A 12,863-nucleotide genomic window follows, 5' to 3' on the forward strand; every position below is an offset into this window, starting at 1 on the left:
ATATGGGGTGAGTTGCAGTTTGGTAAGGTGACTGTGTAGCAGTAACTTTCCCTTTGTCCTCTGTACTGCTGAAACCTAGCCTACTAGCTGAAACCTAGCAGGTAAGAGGTCAGATATCAAGCAGCTGCTGAGCGGTCATAACTGGTTAATTTAAACCGGTTCTTCTCAGGTGAGCTTTCAGCTGAAAATTTATTTATTTATTTTATTTATTTATTTAAGGTTTTTATATGCCCAAAAAACAAAGCGGAAGTCGATCCAGTTGGCTGTATTACAGTGAAGACAATAAGGATCGAAAGATGAACAAAAGCCCTGTATTAGAGTGCCCAACTCTGGCCGAGTTTCGCTCTTTACATAGAGCTGCCTCAGGGGCAATTAAATTGGCAGGTCCTATAGTGTGCCTGCAGGGCTCATGTCACAGTATCACAGTGACATACAAGGACAGAATTTATACCTGCGGAATATCTCGACAAACATTCGGCTGCTATCAAATGAAGACGCCGTCAGACTGATCACTTGACGGCGTCTTCATTTGATAGCAGCCGAATGTTTGTCGAGATATTCTGCAGGTATAAATTCTGTCCTTGTATGTCACTGTGATACTGTGACATGAGCCCTGCAGGCACACTATAGGACCTGCCAATTTAATTGCCCCTGAGGCAGCTCTATGTAAAGGTTTTTATATACCGGCATTCATGATACAATCACATCATGCTGGTTTACATTTAAACAGGGGTGCAATATAGACATCAAACTGTAACTATAGTGCAGAAGAAAGCAGTTACAAATAAACATAGAAACATGGAAATGACGGCAGAAGAAGACCAAATGGCCCATCCAGTCTGCCCAGCAAGCTTCACTCATTTTTTCTCTCATACTTATCTGTTTCTCTTAGCTCTTGGTTCTATTTCCCTTCCACCCCCACCATTAATGTAGAGAGCGGTGATGGAGCTGCATCCAAGTGAAAATATCTAGCTTGATTAGTTCCCTGTACGTACCAGGATCAGTCCAGGACACCTGGGTTGTGACTCCGCACCAGTAGATGGAGACAGACTAAAACTTGTGGGCGGAGCCATATATGCCCCTGTGCCAGTCACAGCCCCTCAGTCTTACTCTGTCTCCAGTAGATGGTGCAGGTCCGGTCACAGCTCCTCCCTGCCCTGATTCTGGTACTCCGTCAGGGTTGGTTTTTCTTTCCTTTGGGTTAGGCCAGGTTAGGCTTTTGGTTTTGTAATTGGAATTTTTTGCCAAATTGTCACTGACGTCCGCTTGCCCTGCCTCCCAGGGGGGTTGAGAGGTCCTGAGGGGACTACCCCCCCCCGGTTGAGGCCACTGCTAGGGTCGAGGACCCAGTTTTGCCATTTAGCAGTGTCAGGGGTGACACCGGGGAGCCCGGTTCACTCACCCCTGCTGGACTAGGGCTCCAGGACCGCGGACAGCGACAGGCCTTGTTTTTTGTAAAAAAAAAAAAAAAAAAAAAAAAAGTTTTCTCTGTTTTTGTTCCGGCTCTCTGTTCCTTGTGTCGCCGCTCTCGGGGGGGGCGCCGCTGACAGGGGGGAAGCTGCTCCTTGCGTCGCCGCTCTCGGGGGGGGGGCGCCGCTGACAGGGGGGAGGCCGTTCGCGCGATTTTGTTTTCTTCATTTGGATTTCTGCTGCGGCCCTCTTCGCGCCGTTTTTCGCCGGCATGCCTCGTGGCTCCGCTTGCCGAGCCTGCGGCTCGGCGCGCGCGCGTCTCTCTCGCGACGGTCTTTGCGCTGCCTGCATCCCGGGCGATGAAGGGTCGTCCGGGGCGTCTCGGGGGGCTCGTGTGCGGCGCGCGCGACCACCGCCGAGCGGGGGGGGAGCGTTGGAGAAGCCCCAGGATTTGTTCCCGCTCAGCGCGGGAGTGGCGGCCATTTTAGCCACGGGCCGCGAAATGGCGCGGGAAGCGGCAGGGCCTGCGGCCTTGCCTCCGGCGCTGTCTCCTCAGCGGGACCCGGCGGGGGGGGGTCCCTCGGGGGACCCGGGGTCCCCGGGGAGCCCAGCGGAGGATGATTCGGATTCCAGCTCTTTTTCAGAGGACTTTGCGCTTTTGCTGCGCAAAGTCCTGAAATGCAGGAAAAGTAAGGGCAAGCGCGGCCGAGGGAGTCCCGCAGGGCTCCGCCGCTGAAGAAGTCCAACAGTGGGGCCCCGAGTGCTTCCAGGGGGAAACGTCCTCCGCGTGGCGTCCCACAGGAGGCGGACCTGGATTCCTCCACGGGGGCAGACACTGATGCCTCTGAAGAGCCACAAAAAGGGACCGATGACGTGGCAGGGGACGGATCCGCTCCAGCTGCGGCAGGAAAGGCGTCACAGGCAGCGGAAGGCGACGATCCTAAGGTGGTACGACTATTCCGTAGGGAAGAATTGCCACCTCTAATTCCAGCCATTCTCCAGGAACTGGGAATAGACCCTCCGCCTCCGGCGGTGGTTCGGCAAGAAGCGAACATGGATCCGGTCCTGTTGGGCCTCACGGGTCCGGCAGTGGCTTTTCCGTTCCATTTTTCTTCGACGGACATCATGTTCCGGGAATGGGACACTCCGGAGTTAGGTTTGAAGGTCAGCAAGGCCATGGACAAGCTTTACCCTCTCCCGGAGGATGCGCTGGACCTTCTCAAGTTCCCCAAGGTGGATTCAGCGGTTTCGGCGGTAACCAAGAGATCTACTATTCCAGTTACGGGAGCGACAGCTCTTCGGGATCTTCAGGACAGGAAGCTGGAAGTACAGCTCAAGAAGATTTTGAGGTTTCAATCAGCGCTAGGAATTCCGGGCCGCCATGTGTACGAATTTCGCTTTGAGAGCTAGCTTGCGCTGGGCTCAGGTCCTCCAAGCCAATGCGGATCTTTCGGCGGAGGAGGCAGCACTAGCGGATAAGTTGGAAGCGGCAATAGCATATGGTGCGGATGCACTCCACGATCTACTGCGCACTTCGTCTAGATCCCTGGTGGCGGCTGTCTCGGCGCGCCGCCTCCTGTGGCTCCGCAGCTGGGCGGCGGATGGCTCTTCTAAGGCTCACCTCGGGGCGCTGCCTTTCAAGGGTAAGTTACTGTTTGGCAAGGAATTAGATGATTTAATGGCTTCCCTGGGGGAAAATAGGGCTTTCAGGTTGCCTGAAGATAGATCCAGGTCGCGGTCTTCATTTGCATCCAGGTCCCGTTTTCGTGGGCCCAGGAAGGCGCGCCCTCAAAGGTCGTCGGGGCAATCGTACAGGTCTTCCTCCTCCCGTACCCCACAGTGGCGGCAGCAGCAGCAGTCTTTTCACCAGCAGTCCTTTCGTGGGAGGCGCTATGGTAGACCAGGGGGTGCCCTGGCCATCATGGGCGCCCAAATCTATCACAATGAAAGAGGTCGGGCCCTTCTCCCGCCGCAGCCTCAGCACGCCGTTCCCAACGTCGGGGCGCGGTTGCTGTCGTTCTACGAGAGATGGGCCGGAATAAACGTCGGACCAGTGGGTCCTCACCGTGATAAGACACGGCTACGCGTTAGATTTTGCTCGCACTCCAGTGGACAAGTTCCTTGTGTCACCCTGCAAGGCTCCCGAGAAGAAGGGCGGCGGTGCTAGACACCATCCGCCGCCTAGAGGACTTGGGAGCCATCTCCCCCCGTTCCGGTCGGCCAGCACGGCGAAGGCCGTTACTCCATTTACTTCATCGTACCAAAGAAGGACGGCACGTTCCGACCAATTCTGGATCTCAAAGGGGTGAACCGATGCCTTCGCGTTCCTCGCTTCAAAATGGAGACGATCCGGTCAGTCATCGCCGCGGTCCGGCCAGGCGAGTTCCTGGCCTCCCTGGACCTCACGGAGGCATATCTTCACATAGGCATTCAGCCGTCGTTTCAACGCTTCCTCAGATTCTGCATTCTGGGCCGGCATTACCAGTTTCGGGCGCTCCCGTTTGGGCTCGCAACGGCCCCTCGTACATTCACGAAGGTGATGGTCGTGGTGGCGGCGCAACTGCGCCGAGAAGGTCTTCTGGTCCATCCGTATCTGGACGATTGGTTGATTCGGGCGAAGTCCGAGGATCAGTGTCGGATGGCGGTGGCCAGGGTCCTCCATCTGTTGCAGTCCCTGGGATGGGTGGTCAACTTCAGCAAGAGTCATCTGACACCCACGCAGTCCTTGGAATATCTGGGAGCTCTTTTCGACACGAAGCAGGGCAAGGTGTTTCTGTCGCTCGAAAGGAGGGGCAAACTGCTAACTCAGGTGCACCGCTTGTTGTCTCTTCGCCAGCCGCGGGTCTGCGACTACCTTACGGTCCTGGGGTCTATGGCTTCCACGCTGGCGCTGGTTCCCTGGGCGTTCGCTCATCTGCGACCCTTACAGTCATCCTTGCTTTCCCGTTGGAAGCCGGTCTCGGAGGACTTCCATTTACCGCTTCCTCTTCTGGGACACGCGAGGTCCAGCCTGCGGTGGTGGCTGGATCCAAGTCACCTTTCCGCCGGAGTCTCTCTCCTGGTGCCCAGTTGGACAGTGGTGACCACGGATGCCAGCCTCTCCGGTTGGGGAGCGGTCTGCCTAGGGAGCTCAGTTCAAGGCCTGTGGACAGTGTCGCAAGCCCAGTGGTCTATCAATCGCCTAGAGACCAGGGCGGTCCGTCTGGCTCTGCAGGCTTTTCTACCATTGCTGCGGGGAAAGGCAGTCCGAGTGTTGTCGGACAATGCGACCACCGTGGCATACATCAACCGGCAGGGGGGGACACGGAGCCCCCAGGTGGCAGAAGAAGCTCAGCGCTTGATGGCCTGGTCGGAGCTACATCTCAGCAACCTCGCAGCGTCTCACATAGCGGGAGTCGACAACGTGCAGGCGGACTATCTCAGCCGTCATCGTCTGGATCCCGGAGAGTGGGAGCTGGGGGACGAAGCATTTCTTCTCATTTGCGAAACGTGGGGGGTGCCCCACATGGATCTGATGGCCACGTGGCACAACGCGAAGGCCCCGCGATTTTACAGTCGACGTCGAGAGCGGGGGGCAGAAGGCGTCGATGCGTTGGTGCTTCCCTGGCCTACGGATGTGCTGCTCTACGTGTTTCCCCCGTGGCCGATGATCGGCAAGATTCTACGGCGCATAGAGTTGCATCCGGCCAACGTGATCTTGGTGGCACCGGAGTGGCCTCGCCGACCGTGGTTCGCAGACCTCATACAACTGGCAGTAGCGGCACCCCTTCGGTTCCAGGGAATGGCGGCCCTACTCCATCAGGGCCCCGTCTGTTTGGAGGATCCGGATCACTTCTGTCTCGCGGCATGGCTTTTGAGAGGAATCGTCTGAAGAGAAAAGGTTATTCAGATGCGGTGGTGGCCACGCTGCTGCGTTCCAGGAAGCAGTCGACGTCTTTGGCTTACGTCCGTGTCTGGGTAGTCTTTGAGGACTGGTGCGTGCAGCGAGGGGTGGTCCCCACTTCGGCTTCCGTCTCTGATGTTCTGGCGTTCCTCCAGGCGGGTCTGGCCAAAGGTCTGGCGTGCAGTTCCCTACGGGTCCAAGTGGCGGCGCTTGGGTGTTTGCGAGGTAAGTCTCTGGCGCTTCACCCGGATATTGCTCGTTTCCTTCGGGGTGCTAAGCACCTTCGCCCCCCGTTACGTCTTCCTTGTCCGGCTTGGAACCTCAATTGGGTGCTTTCCGCTCTATGCACGGCGCCGTTTGAGCCCTTGAAACGCGCAACTCTTAAGGATCTCACTTTAAAGACGGCATTCTTGGTGGCGATTGCCTCGGCACGGCGGGTTTCCGAGTTACAGGCCCTGTCTTGTAGGGAACCTTTCTTGCGTATCTCCGATTCGGGGGTTTCCTTACGGACGGTTCCTTCCTTTCTTCCGAAAGTGGTCTCGTCTTTTCATGTGAATCAATCGGTGGAGTTGCCCGCTTTTGCGTGCGGAGGCTCCTCTGTTACAGAAGAGAGGGAGTTACGGAAGCTTGACGTGCGGAGATCCCTTCTCCGATATCTGGAGGTCACTAATCCGTTTCGGGTCACAGATCATCTGTTTGTCCTCTTCTCTGGACCAAAGAAAGGAGCTGCAGCGTCCCGCACAACGATCGCTCGTTGGCTCAAGGAGGCCATTGGTTCAGCGTACTTGGTGAGGGGAAAACCTCTTCCTGTGGGGCTGCGGGCTCACTCGACTCGATCTCAAGCAGCGTCCTGGGCGGAAGCTTCTCAGGTGTCACCTCAAGAGATTTGTAGGGCGGCCACCTGGAAGTCGTTGCATACTTTTATCCGGCATTACCGGCTGGATGTCCGGGCTACCGATTCCGGGGGTTTTGGAGAGAGGGTTCTCCGAGCGGGACTCTCTGCTTCCCACCCTCAGTAGGTTGCTCTGGTACATCCCAGGTGTCCTGGACTGATCCTGGTACGTACAGGGAAAGGAAAATTAGTTTCTTACCTGATAATTTTCGTTCCTGTAGTACCAAGGATCAGTCCAGGATCCCGCCCGCAGTGCTGCGCTGAAGTAATGGAGAGTCCGCTCTGTGTTTTTGATTTGCTCTGTTTCGCTTGTTCGCTCTCTCGGTTGGAGAGCCCGGTTCCAGAAGGGGTGTTTCTTCCCCGTTAGTTAGCGGTATCTAGTTTTGTTCACTTCTCTGGTTGTGTTCTACTTTGACATTCCGTAAGACTGAGGGGCTGTGACTGGCACAGGGGCATATATGGCTCCGCCCACAAGTTTTAGTCTGTCTCCATCTACTGGTGCGGAGTCACAACCCAGGTGTCCTGGACTGATCCTTGGTACTACAGGAACGAAAATTATCAGGTAAGAAACTAATTTTCCTTTAGAGGACTGTTGAACTGGGAGAAATAAAGGAAAAGGTTAATAACGGCAAAAATATTTACAAAGAGATGAAATTGAGATGACTTTGTAATATATGTAGCTGGATAAGGGCATTAATTGGAGTCCGGGAAAGCTTGCTTAAACAGCCGAGTCTTAAGTCTTTTCCTAAAGGTTGGGAGGCTAAATCTAGCAGGTCAACATTTAACCAGGTCTGTTTCTCACAGGGCAAGCAGGATGGTAGTCCTCACATATGGGTGACATCATAGGATGGAGCCCAATCACGGAACACTTTTGTCAAAGTTTCTAGAACTTTGACTGGCACCTACTGGGCATGCCCAGCAAGGAACTAAACCTGCAGCCAGCAGGGGACCCCCTTCAGTCTTCTTTTTTACGCGCAGCAGTAGCCACGCGGGTTAAGGAGCTCCACAGAGATTCCTGACAGGAATTTTCCTCACGGAATTACTAAAAACTTTCATACCCCACAGAGGTCCCTCCGAATTTTTTGACTCCGCAGTACTCCAGTAAGGTTTTACCTATTTTCGGTTGATTCCCATCGAGTTTGGCCCTCGCGGCCTACTGGCCGTCGACCATACCGCAGCTAAATTTTTCAAAGGCCATGGCGTTGGGGTTCCGTCGGTGCCCGGACTGTACTTGCACCATGTCCATAACAGACCTGCATAATGTCTGTGTAATGTGTCTCGGTTGCGAGCATGATGTCCTGACTTGCACCAAATGTGCCTTAATGACACCAAAAGGTCGCAAGGCCAGAATGGAGAAAATGGAACTTCTCTTCTGTTCTCAAACTCTGACGCTGTCTATTGCATCGACATCATCTGAACCGGCACCGTCCACTTCGCGCCAGTATCGGCCACCAGCCGGTGACCGTCCGGCTTCGACTTCTTCTTGGCCTTCGACTACCTCTACTCCCCCTCAGGACCGAGGGGATCATAGAGAAAAACATCGGATTTGACACTGCAAGTCTCGGACCATCGAGGAAGGAAAATCTTCGACCGAGCCATCGTCCGAGCCACCATCGAAGAAACCCCGTCCAGAAAAGGCAGCAACCCTTTCTGCAACCGGGTCACCGAGGCAACCCTCACCCGGACGGGTATCGGGAGCCGCGACTCCGCCTTTGGTGGTCCCTCCAGCTATGCCTCTGCCTCCTTCTTCCCTTCCAGAGCAGGGGCTGCTTGCTCCAGGTCTCCATGAACAACTGGACCGGATGGTTCAGGAGGCCATCGATAAGGCGATGACAGACTCCAAGGTCCCCCAGCGCTGAAATCGGTGCCGGTCGCGGAACTGACCATCAATCCCATTCTGACAGCATTGGCACAGCTGCTCTCGAAGATGGAAGCGCTCATAGCTGCTTTTCCACCAATGGATCCTGGGTCACCGATGGCTACGGTGCCTTCCCCGCTTACCCTGTTATTGGGAGGGGAAACACCGTTCCGCATTCCTCCATCGTGAGTCCTTCCGATGCCTCAACCATCGATGCCGATGCGCCCATTGGCGCCACTGATCCATCCATCGATGCTTGCACCGGTGCCCTCAATGCCTTCATCGATGCCTCTAGCAGTTCCCTCGATGCCTTCAGATCCTAGACCAGGACCTTCAGGAATACCATTGTCTCGTCCTTTTCAGGTTCCTTCATGGACAGGTGCTGATCCCTATGACACCTAGACGATTCATCTCAAGACACTGATGATTTACCATCGCCACTTTCTCCTACTGAAAGTAGGAAGCATTCTCCTCCAGAGGACTTGTCCTTCATAAATTTTGTGAAGGAAATGTCTGAATTGGTTCCCTTCCAATTACTGACTGAGCAAGATGATAGGCATCAAATGATGGAGCTGTTACAATTCCTGGAGCTCCCAAGGAAATAAACTCCATCCCTATTCACCAGGTTCTTTTGGATCTCCTCAAAAGAACTGGGAACACCCTGGTTCTGTTGCTCCAGTCAACAGAAAAGCTGATACCACTTATTTGGTCCAGTCAACCCCAGGATTCCAGAAACCTCAGCTGGATCACCAATCTGTGGTTGTAGAATCTGCCCAAAAGAGGGCAAAAAGATCAAAACCCCACTCTTCCTTTCCCCCAGGTAAGGAACAGAAATTCCTGGATGCCATTGGCCGACGTGTCTTCCAGGGATCAATGCTTATCTCTCGGATCGCCTCCTACCAGCTGTATATGACCCAGTACAACAGGGTCTTATTCAAGCATATACAGGACTTTGCAGAGTCCCTGCCTCAGCAATTCTAGAAACAGCTTCAAACCCTGGTACACAAGGGTTTTGAGGCAGGGAAGCATGATTTAAGATCCTCTTATGATATCTTTGACACCGCTTCCAGGGTATCTGCAACTGCTGTTTCGGCAAGAAGATGGGCCTGGCTCAAGTGTTTGGACTTGCGCCCTGAAGTACAAGACAGATTATCTGATCTGCCCTGCAGCGGAGACAATCTGTTTGGCGAACAGATTCAGCGGACGGTGTTGGAAATCAAGGACCATCATGAGACCCTTCACCAGCTCTCTCTGATGCCCTCTGAGTATTCCTCCAAACAGCCTTTCAGGAAGGATAGTAAAAAGTCATTCTTCCGTCCAAAGAAGTCCTATCCACCACCGTCTAGAACTCGTTCCACGAGACCTTTCCAAAAGGCCCAGTCTCGTCAACCTCGTAAACAAAAGCCACAAGCAGCTCCTCAGCTGGGCCCTGCTTCCGGTTTTTGACTCCTGCATAGAGAGCAGCAGCCAGTTTCCACTGCCTCAGATACCAGTGGGAGGTCGATTGTGCCATTTCAACAACAGGTGGCATACAATCACCTCAGACCAATGGGTCCTTGCCATAATTTTTCAGGGTTATCACCTGAACTTTCTCTCCATACCACCGGACGCCCCACCTCTACCGACGTGGAGAACATCCGACCACTCACTACTCCTGGAGCAGGAATCTCCCTCCTCCTCCTGTCCAGAGCAATAGAGCCAGTGCCCTACTCCCAACAAGGCCTGGGATTCTATTCCCGGTACTTTCTAATCCCCAAAAAATCAGGCAGCATTCATCCAATTCTGGACCTACGTGCCCTCAAGTACCTCCACCGAGAAAAGTTCAAGATGGTAACCTTGGGTTCCCTCCTTCCTTATCTGCAAAAAGGAGACTGGCTCTGCTCTCTCGATCTCCAAGACACGTACCACACATTGCGATAACTTCATCTCATTGCAGAGTCCTGAGATTTTTGGTAGGCCCCAAGCACTATCAGTACCGAGTGCTACCATTCGGCCTGGCATCTGCACCACGAGTCTTCACCAAGTGCCTCGTAGTAGTAGCAGCTTTCCTCAGGGCTCAAGGTATTCACGTCTACCCCTATCTAGACAATTGGTGGATCAGGGATCCCACTCAGCAAGCTGCTCTGTCGTTCCTATGTCTTACTTTACACACTCTGATTTCGCTAGGATTTCTCATCAACTACGCGAAATCCTGCTTAGTCCCATCTCAAACTTTATCATTCATTGGGGCAGACTTGGACACCTTGCAGGCAAAGGCATTTCTGCCTCGACAGCGAGCTCTCACTCTCATCTCTCTCGCACACCAGCTACAATCTCAGCACCGCACGACTGCACGCCACTTCCTCATCCTGCTGGGACACATGGCGGCGTCAGTACAGGTTACCCCAATGGCCCGCTTGGCCATGAGTCATGCAGTGGACTCTGAGGTCACAATAGACTCAGTCTGTCCAACCTCTATCGACCACTGTCCACATCACCAATCACTTCGTCAGTCTCTAGCCTGGTGACAAAATCAGATCAATCTCCAAGGCCTACCCTTCCAGGCTCCAGACCCTCAAATAATTCTCACCACCGATGCTTCCAACCTCGGCTTGGGAGCCTATGTCGCCGATTTGCAGACACAAGGAACTTGGTCTCCAGAGGAAGCTAAACACCAAATCAATTTCCTGGAACTGCGAGCAATCAGATATGCTCTCAGGGTCTTTCAGGATCGCCTTTCCAAACAGGTCATCCTGATTCAGACGGACAACCAGATGGCCATGTGGTACAAACAGGGAGGGATGGGCTCCTACCTACTGTGTCAGGAAGCTGCGCAGATATGGGCGGAGTCCCTTTCTCATTCGATGTACCTCAAGGCCACCTACTTACCGGGAGTGGACAATGTGTTGGCGGACAAGCTAAGTCACACTTTTCATCCACACGAGTGGTCCCTCAACCCCACAGTAGCGAACTCAAAATTCCAACTTTGGGGTTATCCTTGCATAGATCTCAATGCGTCACCTCAAAACCGCAAAGTAGAGAACGTTTGCTCTCTTTTGAAGCCAACACTCTCAACCAAGAGATGCGTTGTCCCTCTCATGGGCAACTGGTCTCCTATATGCATTCCCTCCACTTCCATTTCTATCAAAGACTCTTGTGAAGTTACATCGGGACAAAGGATGCATGATCCTGATAGCACCTCGCTGTCCTCGCCAAGTGTGGTTTCCAGTACTTCAGGATCTCTCCATTTGCAGGCATATTCCCTTGGGAACGGACCCGCTTCTGATCACTCAGAAAGACAGGTGCCTACGCCAGCCCAATCTTCAAGCTTTGTCCCTGACTGCCTGGATGTTGAAAGGTTAATTCTTCAGCCACTTAACCTTTCGCAGCCAGTTTCCTGTGTCCTAATTGCTTCATGGAAGCCTTCCACGAGAAAGTCTTACCTCTACAAATGGAACAGGTTTAAGTCATGGTGTTCTTCTCAATCCCTTGATCCCTTTACCTGTTCCACCACGAAGTTTCTAGACTATCTCTGGCCCTTGTCAGAATCAGGTCTAAAAACTTCCTCCATCAGAATGCATGTCGGTGTGGTAGCCGCCTTCCAAAGAAGTGTCTGGGACGTTCCTATTTCGGTACAACCCCTCGTAACACGTTTTCTGAAAGGCTTGCTTCACCTTAAGCCTCCACTGCGTCCTCCGGCCCCTTCTTGGGACCTCAATCTGGTTTTGGGTCGGCTCATGAAACCACCATTTGAGCCTCTCCAATCCTGTGATCTTCGCTATCTCACATGGAAAGTGATTTTTCTTTTGGCAATCACATCTGCTCGCAGAGTTAGTGAGTTACAGGCCCTAGTTACCTATCCACCTTACACTAAACTTCTGCAGGACCGGGCAGTACTCCGCACTCACCCTAAGTTCTTACCTAAGGTAGTATCGGAATTTCACATTAATCAATCCATTATAGTACCTACCTTCTTTCCCATGCCCCACTCCAATCCAGCAGAACAGGCTCTGCATACCCTTGATTGTAAATGGGCTCTAGCCTTCTATCTAGACCGTACAGCTGCCCACAGGAAAAGCACTCAATTGTTTGTCTCTTTCCATTCCATCAAATTGGGGCAGCCTGTGGGTAAGCAGACTCTCTCCTCCTGGTTAGTGGACTGCATATCCTTTGCTATCAGCAAGCGGGCATTCCATTTCAAGACCATGTTAAAGCATACTCTGAGGGCCATGGCGACTTCAGTAGCACACCTACGATTGGTGCCGCTTCCTGAGATTTGCAGGGCTGCCACCTGGAGTTCTCTCCACACCTTTACAGCCCATTATTGCTTAGATAAGGCCGGAAGACAAGATTCCATTTTCGGCCAGTCTGTCTTGCGCAACCTTTTTATAACTTGATGTACCAACACCCTTCCTCCTGCCCGTTAGGGTTCAGGATGGCCTCCGCCAAATTCCACCCCAGTCCTTGTGCCTATTGCACATCTTGGGTACATTTGGTGCATTTCTCGGACATCCTCAGCTCGGTACTCACCCACGAACAAGGTTATTTATTATTTGTTAAATATTATTGATATTTCACTGTTCCTTGTAATAATGTTCATTGGTTGATTGTTATTGTTCAATGTTCTATGTAAAAAACCCCGGTCTAACCTCCCAGACCAGGGCAACCTTTTTGTTACTTGTAAACCGGATTGATTTGTATTGCATACAGGAATTCCGGTATATAAAAATTAAAAATAAATAAAAATAAAATATGTTAGGACTAACATCCTGCTGTCCTGTGAGAACACCTGTTACAGGTAAGCAACACTTGCTTTTTGTTGTCTTTCTCATTAATACTGT

General features: G+C 52.8%; 1 protein-coding gene across 1 annotated transcript in view; it reads left to right on the top strand.

Annotated features, from left to right (window-relative positions):
- Positions 1 to 12,863, top strand: part of LOC115079620 (talin-1-like) — a 480,705-nt gene that overhangs the window by 150,034 nt on the left and 317,808 nt on the right.

This window comes from Rhinatrema bivittatum, chromosome 1 (assembly GCF_901001135.1).
Source record: "Rhinatrema bivittatum chromosome 1, aRhiBiv1.1, whole genome shotgun sequence".
NCBI classification, from domain to species: domain Eukaryota; kingdom Metazoa; phylum Chordata; class Amphibia; order Gymnophiona; family Rhinatrematidae; genus Rhinatrema; species Rhinatrema bivittatum.